This window comes from Cervus canadensis, chromosome 21, assembly GCF_019320065.1.
Source record: "Cervus canadensis isolate Bull #8, Minnesota chromosome 21, ASM1932006v1, whole genome shotgun sequence".
In the NCBI taxonomy this organism is placed as follows: Eukaryota; Metazoa; Chordata; class Mammalia; order Artiodactyla; family Cervidae; genus Cervus; species Cervus canadensis.
Window position 1 is genome coordinate 36,106,072 of NC_057406.1, and position 12,713 is coordinate 36,118,784.

The window sequence follows — 12,713 nt, forward strand, 5'->3', positions numbered from 1 at the left end:
CAAGAAGCAACAGTTAGAACTGGACATGGAACAACAGACTTGTTCCAACATGGGAAAGGAGTACAGCAGGGCTGTATATTGTCACTCTGCTTATTTAACTTATATGCAGAGTACATCATTAGAAATGCTGGGCTGGATGAAGCACAAGCTGGAATCAAGATTGCTGGGAGAATATCAATAACCTCAGATATGCAGATGACACCACCCTTATGGCAGAAAGTGAAGAAGAACTAAAGAGTCCCTTGATGAAAGTGAAAGAGGAGAGTGAAAAAGTTCGCTTAAAGCTCAACATTCAGAAAACTAAGATTGTGGCATCTGGTCCCATGCCTTCATGGCAAATAGATGGGGAAACAATGGAAACAGTGAGAGACTTTATTTTTTTGGGCTCCAGAATCATTGCAGATGGTGACTGCAGCCATGAAATTAAAAGACGCTTGCTCCTTGGAAGAAAAACTATGACCAATCTAGACAGCATATTAAAAAGCAGAGACATTACTTTGCTGAAAGGTCCATCTAGTCAAGGCTATGGTTTTTTCAGTAGTCATGTATGGATGTGGGAGTTGGACTATAAAGAAAGCTGAGCACCGAAGAATTGATGCTTTTGAACTGTGGTGTTGGAGAAGACTCTTGAGAGTCCCCGGGACTGTAAGGAGATCCAACCCATCAATCCTAAAGGAAATCAGTCCTGAATATTCATTGGAAGGACTGATGCTGAAGCTGAAACTCCAATATTTTGGCCATGTGATGCAAAGAACTGACTCATTAGAAAAGACCCTGACACTGGGAAAGATTGAAGGCAGGAGGAGAAGGGGATGACAGAGGATGAGTTGGTTGGATAGCATCACTGACTTAATGGACATGAGTTTGAGTAAACTCCGGGAGTTGGTGATGGACAGGGAAGCCTGGCATGCTGCAGTCCATGGGGTCACAAAGAGTCAGACACGACTGAGCAACTGAACTAAACTGACCATAGCTTAAGTAAGTGTGTGTTGAGACAGACCATAAAAAGTTGTGAAATCCTTTTCCACTTATGTATTTCTGGCATTGAATTGACACTTAGGCAGTCCTAGCACTTGGCTGACTGTTAAGCAATCTTTCCCACATGGCTTCCCTGGTGGCTCAGATGGTAAAGAACCTTCCTTCAACGTGGGAGACCTGGGTTCAATCCCTGGTCGGGAAGATTGGTAGGGAAGTTCAGTTGCTCCTGGAGGAGGACATGGCAATCAACTCCAGTATTCTTGCCTGGAGAATTCCATGGACAGAGGCGCCTGGCGGGCTACAGTCCATGGGATCACAGAGTCAGACATGACTGAATGACTAACACACACACGCACACGCACACACACACACACACACACACACACACTCTTATCCAGGGAGAAATCTGTTGCATGTTATCTTGGGTGTAAATACATCAAAATAATTTTTGTGATAAAAATTTTTTTAAAAACATAAATAAGAAGCCTAGTTTATGTAAACTTATAACTTAAGTGAACTCTTGGAAATTTCATTTAATACTTGATTGAGTCAGCAGTAACCAAAAAAACTTCCTATCTATCAGAACTGACATCTAGACCAATAGCATATGATTACTTGATTGTTCAGTTATTTGTGGGAATCCATAGTATTCTATTTAATAAAGATCAAGAGAGATATAGTTACAGTGCCTGAAATATCTTCTAGGGGAGGCAAGAAGATGGATGGATACATATCAGATTATATGTAAGATAATAAAATTCATAATATTTACATTGAAAAAATGTTATTCTATTTCTTTATAATAACATTAGTAGCATGTTTTGTTTTTGTTAGATTGGTGCAAAAGGAATTGCAGTTTTGTATTGTTGAAATTTGCCATTTGATATTGGAGTATATTCTTAAATAAATCTGGTTATGTTATACATCATTTTAATGCATATTTCTCACTTTATTTTTTTGCTAATGACTTACTACTTGCTGTCTATATTTATTTTATACTATAAGAATGATGTTAGACAAAAGCAAACTCAAGAGATTTTTTTATTTGAGTGTGGTAAAGCAGCAGAGACAACTCACAACATCAACAACACTTTTGACTCAGGAACTGCTAACCAACATACAGTGCAGTGGTGCTTCAAGAAATTTTACAAAAGAGATGAGAGCCTTGAAGATGAGCGTAGTGGCCGGCCATCAGAAGCTGACAACAACCAGTTGAGAGCCATCATTGAAGCTTATCCTTTTTACAACTACATGAGAAGTTGCTAAAGAGCTCAACATCAACCATTCCACAGTCATTCAACATTTGAAGCAAATCAGAAAGGTGAAAGACCTCCATAAGTGGGTGCCTCATGAGTTGACTGAAAATCAAAAAAATCATTGTTTTAAAGAGTTGTTTTCTCTTATCCTGTACAACAACAAACCTTTTCTCAATTGGATTGTGACATGCAATGAAAAGTGGATTGTATACAACAACCAGCGCTGAGCAGCTCAGAGGCTGGACCAAGAAGAAGCTCCAAAGCACTTCCCAAAGCCAAACTTGCACCATAAAAAGGTCATGGTCACTGTCTGGTGGTCTGCTGCCAGTCTGATCCGCTACAGCTTTCTGAATCCCAATGAAACCATCACATCTGAGAAGTATGTACATATCAGTGAGATGTACCAAAAACTGCAACACCTGCAGCTGGCACTGGTCAACAGAAAGGGCCCAATTCTTCTCCACAACAGTGCCTGACCACATGTCACACGGCCAACACTTCAAAAGTTGAATGAATTGGGCCTCATCCGCCATATTCACCTGACCTCTCACGAACTGACTACCACGTTTTCAAACATCTTGACAACTTCTTGCATGGAAAACATTTCGAAAGCCAGCAGGAGACAGAAAATGTTTTCCAAGAGTTTGTTGAATCCCGAGGCATGGATTTTTCCGCTACAGGAATAAACAAAACTTATTTCTCATTGGCAAAAATGTGTTGATTGTGTAATGGTTCCTATTTTGACTAATAAAGATGTATTTGAACCTAGTTACAATGACTTAAAATTCACAGTCTGAAGCCACAGTTACTTTAGTACCTACAGATCAATTAGTTTTCTGATTATAAAGGAAACTTATATTCCTTATTGAGGATTCAGAAATACAAAAAAGGGGGTCTGCAATCAGGGGGGTGGAGTACAAGGATATGGAGCTCACCCCCTACCACAAATACACCAAAAGTACATCTACACATGGAATAGTTCTCACAGAATGTCAACTGATCACTGGCAGAAAGCCTCTAGAGAGACCTCCACGTAACTGAGTAGGAAGAAAGGGAAAAAAAGGAAGTGGGATGGGACCTGCATCCCTGGGAGCAAGCTACAAAAGAGGAAAGGTCCCCGCACACTGTGAAGTTCCCTCACCTGCAGGGACACCAGCTGGGACAGAAAGGGACCTCAGAGGCTTGGTGGAGACCGCAGCAACTGATGTGCACCAGGCAGAATGGAGGGAGATTGCCCAGGCGGTCTGTGCCACCTCCCTGCAGACCCCAGCTTGAGACACACGTCTGCTGGTAGAGGCTGGGGGTGGTGCTGAAACTTGGGGTTTAGGAGACAGCCTCAGGGAGAGGACTGAGGCTGACTGTGCAGAGACAGTCTGAAGGGGCAACAGTGTGGTACAGCAGCAACTAGGGGTGTCTGTGAAGAAACCGAGGGATGCCATAGCAGCCAAGCACCATTCCTAAAGTGGAAGTGAAAGCACTAGTCACTCAGTCATGTCCAATCTTTGTGACTCCATGGACAGTAGCCCACCAGGCTCCTCTGTCCATGGGATTCCCCAGGCAAGAATACTGGAGTGGGTTGCCATTCCCTCCTCCAGCGGATCTTCCCAACCCAGGGATCATACCTAAGTCTCCCGCATTGCAGGCAGATTCTTGACCATCTGAGACACCAGAGAAGCCCCCATTCCTAATGGGAACACAAAGCGAGAGGCAGGAAGCACCACCACAGCCTCCTTCCCCATGTACCTGCCACCACCTCTGAGGGGTCCTGTGCCAGCCACCACCTTGGAGGCTCTAGGAACAGGCACCAGTGGGTTGACCACACACAGAAATGGGGTTGAAATCACAGGTAAGCCCCGGGGGCTGCATGACTTAGGGCACAGAGCTGAAATGTCTTCCCGTAGCTGCACAAACCATAGATTTATGGTCTCTGCTGTGAGCTTGGTAAACTCAGAGCCTGTGAGACATCCAAGTGGACATGGGTGCTTCTGCAGCTGGGATATGTCTGGTCTTAGCAACTGTGAACTTTGTGGGCACATAACACTGGGTGCTGGCCTGGGCCAAGGTCTGCACTTCCTCCTTAGCTCCCATGGGGTGTCTAGATGCATGACCATGGCAGTCCTGGGACCTGACTTCAGTGGATCAGTTCTGGTGGAAACAATGCCTGAGGGATACCAATACCAAAGCTGATTGTCATCATTCTCACAGTTGAGGTGGGGCCAAGGGCAGTGCCCACAACAGAGTACTTTGTGAGCCTACACAATGGGTGGCAGGTGCCACAACAGAGCACACTCACTAGTGGCAGAGGAATACTCAGTGGCTCCTCTCCCACCGGGAGTGCACCAATCCCACTTACCTGGAACCTCAGCTCAGAAGCACAGCTCAGAAATGGATTTGGAGTCTTCAACTCCAACATCTAGGGAGCAGACCCTGCCTGTGACAGGGCTGTGACAACCACTGAGCAAAAAGGAGGAACAGTTGGTTGCTGGTCACCCAAAACCAGTCACTCCCTCTTATCAAGGGGATAGTGACCAGGACACGCTGAGGAAGGAGGTGGCAGGCATGCATACTAAAACAGCCCTCATATCAAAAATATTAAACCCATGCAGGGTAAACTTGGATCCTCCCATATAAAAATAGCCCTCCAAGACTATAGTAAATAATTACTTCTTCTTAACTCACAGAGCAAGAGAAATATGAGTAAAATGAATAAGCATAGGAACTACTTCCAGTTAAGAGATCAAGAGAACTTCCCTGAAAGGACAAACGATGAAACAGACTTCTTTACTCTGACAGACTCTGAGTTCAAAAAGGAGATAATAAAAATATTGAAGAAATTAAAAAAGACTATCAATAGAAATGCAGATTATTGAAAAAAAAAGGAACTAGAAGTTATAAAGATGAGCCAAGAAAAATTAGAAAACTCATTTGCTGAGATGAAAGCTGAGCTACAGGCAATGAATAGCAGATTGATTAATGTGGAAGAATGAATATGTGATTTGGAAGACAGAATAATAGAAATCACCCAATTAGAACAGCAGACAGAAAGCCAAATGAAAAAAAAAATGAAAGCAATAAAAGAGACATATGGGATACCATGAAGCATGCCAACCTATGCATAATAGGAATTCCAGAAGGAGAAGAAAGAAAAAAGAAGACCAAAAATTTATCTGAAGAAATTATATCTGAAAATGCTGCTGCTAAGTCGCTTCAGTTGTGTCCGACTCTGTGTGACTCCATGGTCTGCAGCCTACCAGGCTCCTCCGTCCATGGGATTTTCCAGGCAAGAGTACTAGAGTGGGGTGCCATTGCCTTCTCTGATCTGAAAATGACCCACTTCTAAAGAAGGAAACATATCCATATACAGGAAGCATAGAGGGTCCCAAATAAGATGAACCCAAACTGAACTGCACCAAAACATATAATTAAAATGCCAAACGTTGAAGAGAGGATTATCAGACTTCCCTGGTGGTCCATTGGTTAAGAATCTGCCTGCCAATGCAGGGGACACAGGTTTAACTCCTGGTCTGGGAGGATTCCATATGCCATGGGGCAAATAAGCCTGTGTGCCGCAACTGCTGAGCCTGTGGTCTCGAGTGGACGAGCTGCAACTATTGAGCCCACATGCCACAACTACTGAAACGCACATGCCCTAGAGCCTGTGCTCCACAACAGGAGAAGCCACTGCAGCGAGAAACCTGCATACTGAAACTAGAGAGTGGCCCCATTTGCCACAACTAGAGAAAGCTTGTATGCAGCAGTGAAGACCCAGCACAGACAAAAATAAATCATTTTCTATAAAAGAAAAAAAAAAAGGAGGAATCTTAGGGCAGCAAGAGAAAAACAAACAGTTAATTACAAATGAATCCCCATAAGGCTATTGCTGATATCTCTACAGAAATATTGTAGTCCAGAAGGGAATGTAAAGATATATTCAAACTCTTGAAAGGAAAAAATCTGCAACCTAGCTTACCCTACTCAGCAAGATTAAAATTTAGAATAAAAGAAGAGATAAAGAGTTTCTCAGACAGACAAAATCTAAAAGAATACAGCAGTACTAAACATATCCTAAAAGAAATATTGAAAGGTCTTCTTTAAGTGGAAGAGAAACAAGAAGCTATAAGAAAGAAAATAACAAGTAGGAAGTGAATCACTTAAGTAAGCCATTACACATATTTTTTAAAAAAATAAAAATCAAAAAAAAGTTTTTTGAGACAATGATAACCACAACAAACAGCAAAAGGATAAACATGAAGATGTAAAAGAGGACATCAAAAATCATAAAATGTGGAGGAGGAGAGTAAGAAAATGTAGACTTTTTTCTTCTATAATACATTTGAACATATATGAATTTCAGTCCATAGCAAGTAGATATAGGAAGGGGTTAACAATACTTGAAAAATGAAAATCACAAGCATACAATAGATTCACAAAAAACAAAAAGAAGAGAACATAAACATAATAGAAAAGGAAATCATCAAACACACAAAAGGAAAAACAAAAAGAAAGGAACAAAGAAGAAATATAGACTCAACTGGAAATCAAGGTTTAAACTGGTAATAAATAGATATCTATCAAAAATTACCTTAAGTGTCAATTGAATAAATGTACCAATCAAAAGACAAAGTGTCAGATTGGGTAAAACAAGAGCCTACGATGTGCTGCCTACAAGAGATTCACTTTAGGGCAAAGGACACACATAGATTGAAAGTGAGGGGATGGAAAAAGATATTTCACACAAACAGAAATGGTAAGAAAGTGGGGGTCACAATATCAGATAAAATATACTTTAAAACAAAGTCCACAAAGAAAGATAAAGAAGGACACTATATAGTGATAAAAAGATCAATAGAAGAAGAGGATATTACATTTGTCAACATTTATGTACCCAATATAGATGCACTCAAATACATAAAATGAAGACTAACAGATATAAAGGGAGAACTAGGTGGGAATACAATAATAGTAGGAGAATTTAACATCAATGGACAGATCTAGACAAAATCAGTAAGGCAACAGAGATCCTAAGTGATAAAATAGAACAGTTAAACTTAATTGATATTTTCAGGACATTATATACAAAAAACCAATATACACCTTCTTTTCAAGTGCACATGGATCATTCTCTAGGACTGACCACATGCTAGAGCATAAAACAAGACTCAACAAATTTAAGAGCATAGAAATTTTTTCAAGTACTTTTCGGATTATAATGGCATAAAACTGGAAATCAATCACAGAAAAATGAGAAAAAATGATTACATGGAAAAAACAGCATGTTACTGAAAAACTAATGGGTTGATGAAATCAAAGAGGAAATTTAAAAAATACCTGGAGGCAAATGACAATAAAAACACAACCATACAAAATCTATAGGATACAACTAAAGCATTTCTTAGAGGGAAGCTCATAATGAGGTAGGCCTCCCTCAAAAACCAAGAAAATTTTCAAATAAACAACCTATCCTACCACCTAAAAGAATTAGAGAAAGAAAAAACAAAACCTAAAATCAGAAAAAGGAAGGGAATAATAACAATCAGAGAGGAAATAAATAAAATAGAGATTAAAAAGTAGAAAAAAATCAATAAAGCCAAAAGCTGGTTCTTTGAAAGGGTAAACAAAATTGACAAATCTCTGGCCAGGCTAACTAAGAAGAAAAGAGAGGGGGCCTAAATAAACAATATAAAAAGTGAAAAAGAAATAACAACTGATACCACAGAAATTTTAGAAACCATAAGAGAATACTATGAAGAATTATATGCCAACAAACTCAACAATCTATGAGAAATGGTCATGTTCCTAAAAATATACCACCCACCAAAACGGAATCAAGAAAAAATAGATAATCTGAACAGACCAAACACTAGAAGTAAACCAAACTCTGTAATTCTAAAACTCCCTACAAACAAAAGTCCAGGACCAGATGGCTTCGCAACCAAGTTCTACCAAACATACAAAGAAGAACTTTTACTGATTCTTACCAAACTCTTCCAAAAGATTGAAAAGGAGGGAACACTCCCAAAGGCATTCTATGAAGCCACCATCACCCTGATACCAAAACCAGGCAAAGACACTACCAAAAAAGAAAATTACAGGCCAATATCTTTCATGAATATGGATATGATTTTAACTTTTGTTAAAGTTCTTAACAAAATATTAGCAAACTGAGTAAAAAAATTACATAAAAAATCATATACCATGACCAAGTTGAATTCACTTCAGGGTCACAAGGATGGTTCAACATACACAGATCAATGTGACACACCACATCAACAACAGAAAAGACCAAAACCACATGATGATCTTAATAGATGCAGAAAGAGTATTTGACAAGATTCAACATCCATTCATGCTAAAAACTCTTACCAAAGTGGGTATAGAGGGAACATGTCTCAACATAATAAAAGCTATTTTTGACAAACCCACAGCCAATAAAACTCAACAGTGAAAAGCTGAAAGCCTTCTTTCTAAAGTCTGGAACAAGACAAAGATGCCCACTCTCATCACTTCTGTTCAACATAGTATTGGAAGTCCTATCCACAGCAATCAAACAAGAAAAAGAAATAAAATGTATCCAAATTGGAAGGGAAGAGGTTAAATTGTCTTTATACACAGATGACATAACACTCTATATAGAAAATCCTAAAGACTCCACACAAAAACTACTAGAACTGATAAATGATTTCAGCAAAATAGTAGGACATAAGATTAACATATAGAAATCAGTTTTGTTTCTTTATACTAACAATGAAATATCAGAAAGGAAAGGCAAAAAATAATTCCTTATAAAACCACATCTTAAAAAAAAACTTAGGAATAAACCTGAACAAGGAGGTAAAAGACTTATATGTTGAAAACTTTAAAATAGTAATAAAGGAAATTGAAGATGATTCAAAGAAATGGAAAGATAACAATACTCTTAGATTGGAAGAATTAATATTGTTAAAATGGCAATATTACCCAAAGCAATCTGAAGATTTAACATGATTCCTATCAAATTATCCATCACATTTTTCATGGATCTAGAACAAATAATCCCCAAATTTATATATTTTATAAATATATAAAAATATAAAAGACCCAGAATTGCTAAAGCAATCCTGAAGAAAAGGAACAAAGCAGGAGGCCTAACCCTCCAAGATTTCAGACAATACTACAAAGCTACAGTATTCAAAAAGGTGTAGTACTGGCATGAAGACAGACATGTGGATCAATGGAACTGAATAAAGAGCTGAGACATAAACCCCACACACCTATGGTCAATTAATCTTCAACAGAGGATGCAAGAATATACAGTGGAGGAAAGATAGTCTCTTGAGCAAGTGGTGTTGGGAAAGTTGGAGTCCGAGCTTGTATGCAAATCCAAGTTAGAACATACCCTTACACTGCACAGAAACATAAATTCAAAATGGCTTAAAGACACATGACACCATAAAACTCCTAGAAAAGAACACAGGCAAGTCAATCTCTTACAATGAGAATGTTAAAGAAATCGTACCAATGTTTTCTTAGATCAGTCTCCCAAGACAATTGAAAAAAAAAACAAATGGGACCTAATCAAACTTATAAGCTTTTGCATAGCAAGGAAACCATACACAAAATGAAAAGACAACCTACAGAATGGGAGAAATTACTTGCAAATGACGCAAACAGCAAGGGCTTAATTTCCAAAATCATAAAACCACATCCAATAAAATAAAATACTTAGGTATAAACCTGAGCAAGGAAGTAAAAGACTTACATGATGAGAACTTCAAAATGGTAATAAGTATCCAAATATTTACTTAATATCATTAAATAAATGATTATCAATATTAATTATATTAATATCAATGTTTATAATTCTTTATAGTACTTACTATATTGGTTATTAGTGTTAATAAATAATTCTAATAATGATAATGTAAATAAATATTATTATTGTTAATTATTTAATATTCATCCAAAATATACAAAAAGCTCATACAATGCAACAAGAACAACAACAAAAACAACCCAATCAAAAAATGGGTAGGAGACCTAAATGGACATTTCTCCAAAGAAGATATACAAACACTTGAAGATAGCCAACAGACACATGAAAAGATGTTCAATGTCACTAATTATTACAGAAAGCAAATCAAAACTACAATGAGGTACCACCTCACACCAGTCAAAATGGCCACTATTAAAAAGTTTATAAATAACAAATACTGGAGAGATTGTGGGAATGTAAGTTGGTGCAGCCGCTATGGAAAAGAGTATGGAGGTTCCTCAGAGAAACTAAAGATAGAGTTGCCATATGATCCAGCAATCTCATTCTTGGGCATGTGTGTCGGGTGTATTAGTCGTTCAGTTATGTCCAACTCTTTGCGACCCCATGGACTGTAGCCCGCCAGGCTCCTCTGTCCATGAAATTCTCCAAGCAAGAATATTGGAGTGTGTTGCCAGTTCCTGCTCCATTCTTGGGCATATATCCAGACAGAACTATAACTCAAAAAAGACGCATGCACCCCTATGTTCATAACAGCACTATTCACAATAGCCAAGACACAGAAACAACCTAAATATCCGTCGACAGATGAGTGCATAAAGAAAATGTGGTACATGCATACAATGAAATACTACTCGGCCATAAAAATAATGAAATAATGCCATTTGCAGCTACATGGATGGACCTAGAGATTATCATGCTAAGTGACTAAGTCAGACAGAGAAAGACAAATGAAATCACTTATACGTAGAATCTAAAATATGACACAAATGAACTTATCTATGAAACAGAAATAGACCCACAGATATAGAGAACAGATTCATGATTGCCAAGATGTTTTGGGGGTGGGGAAAGAAAGCATTAGGAGTTTGGGATTAGCAGATGCAAACTACTATATATAGACTGGATAAACAACATGGTCCTGTATTTAGCACAGGGAACTATATTTGATGTCCTGTGATAAACCATAATGGAAAATAAAATGTGAAAGAATGTATATATAACTGAATCTCTTTCCATTACAGCAGAAACTAACACAACATTGTAAACTAACTGTACTTCAGTTTAAAAATGTGTAATGGTGGAAATTAAAAAAAAGAAATACAGAGTCATGCTAAGAAAAAAAAATCACCTATAATTTGCATGTGTGTGCATGCTAAGCCGATTCAGTTGTGTCCAATTCTTACAACCCCATGGACTATAGCCTGCCAGTCTCCTCTGTCCATAAAATTCCCCCCCAGGCAAGAATACTGGAGGGGGTTGCCATGCCCTCCTCCAAGGATCTTCCCCATCCAGGGATCGAACCCATATCTCTTAACTCTCTGGCAGGTGGGTTCTTTACCACTAGTGCCACCTTGGAAGCGTCATAATTTACTACCTACTGAAAACCACATTTGACACTTGAATATTTCTTTTTTTAGGCTTTAATATTCTGATGATTTTTTAAAGTTAGAATCCTGCTATTTAGATAATTTTATTAGTCTTAATTTTTTTCTAGGAAAGTAAGAGATGTATATCAATTAAAAGTCAGTGTTGAAAGGCATAAAATTACCAAAAAAAAAAAGAGCTCGCTTATTGCTAATTCTCATTCTCCAGAACAATCATATAAACTTTTTTCATTGATTATGTTATTTATAGTTATATTTATAAATGTAGTTTATTTCCACTTCTTGATTTGTCCAGAATGCATATAGAACAGGGAGCCAACAATTTATTTAAAATATTCCCCTATTATGAAACATTTACGATGTTTGGCAAGTTTTACTATTATGGGTAATATGTCAGTTAATATCCTTCTACACAAATACATTTATTATTTTGTTTAGAATGAATTTTTTGAAGTTTAATTACAGATCAAAATTGCCCAATTTCCATTATGTGTGTATACAGTGTTCTTTCCAGAGTTAATTTTTCAGTTCAGTCACTCAGTTGTGTTCGACTCTTTGTGACCCCATGAATCGCGGCACGCTAGGCCTCCCTATCCATCACCAACTCCCAGACTCTACCCAAATCCATGCCCATCGAGTCGGTGATACCATCCAGCCATCTCATCCTCTGTCGTCCCCTTCTCCTCCTGCCCCCAATCCCTCCCAGCATCAGGGTTTTTTCCAATGAGTCAACTCTTCGCATGAGGTGGCCAAAGTACTGGAGTTTCAGCTTCAGCATCAGTCCTTCCAATGAACACCCAGGACTGATCTCCTTTAGGATGGACTGGTTGGATCTACTTGCAGTCCAAGGGACTCTCAAGAGTCTTCTCCAACACCACAGTTCAAAAGCATCAATTTTTTGGCGCTCAGCTTTCTTCACAGTCCAACTCTCACATCCATACATGACCACTGGAAAAATCATAGCCTTGACCAGACAGACCTTTGTTGGCAAAGTAATGTCTCTGCTTTTTAATATGCTGTCTAGGTTAGTCATAACTTTCCTTCCAAGGAGTAAGCGTCTTTTAATTTCATGGCTGCAGTCACCATCTGCAGTGATTTTGGAGCCCAAAAAAATAAAGTCTG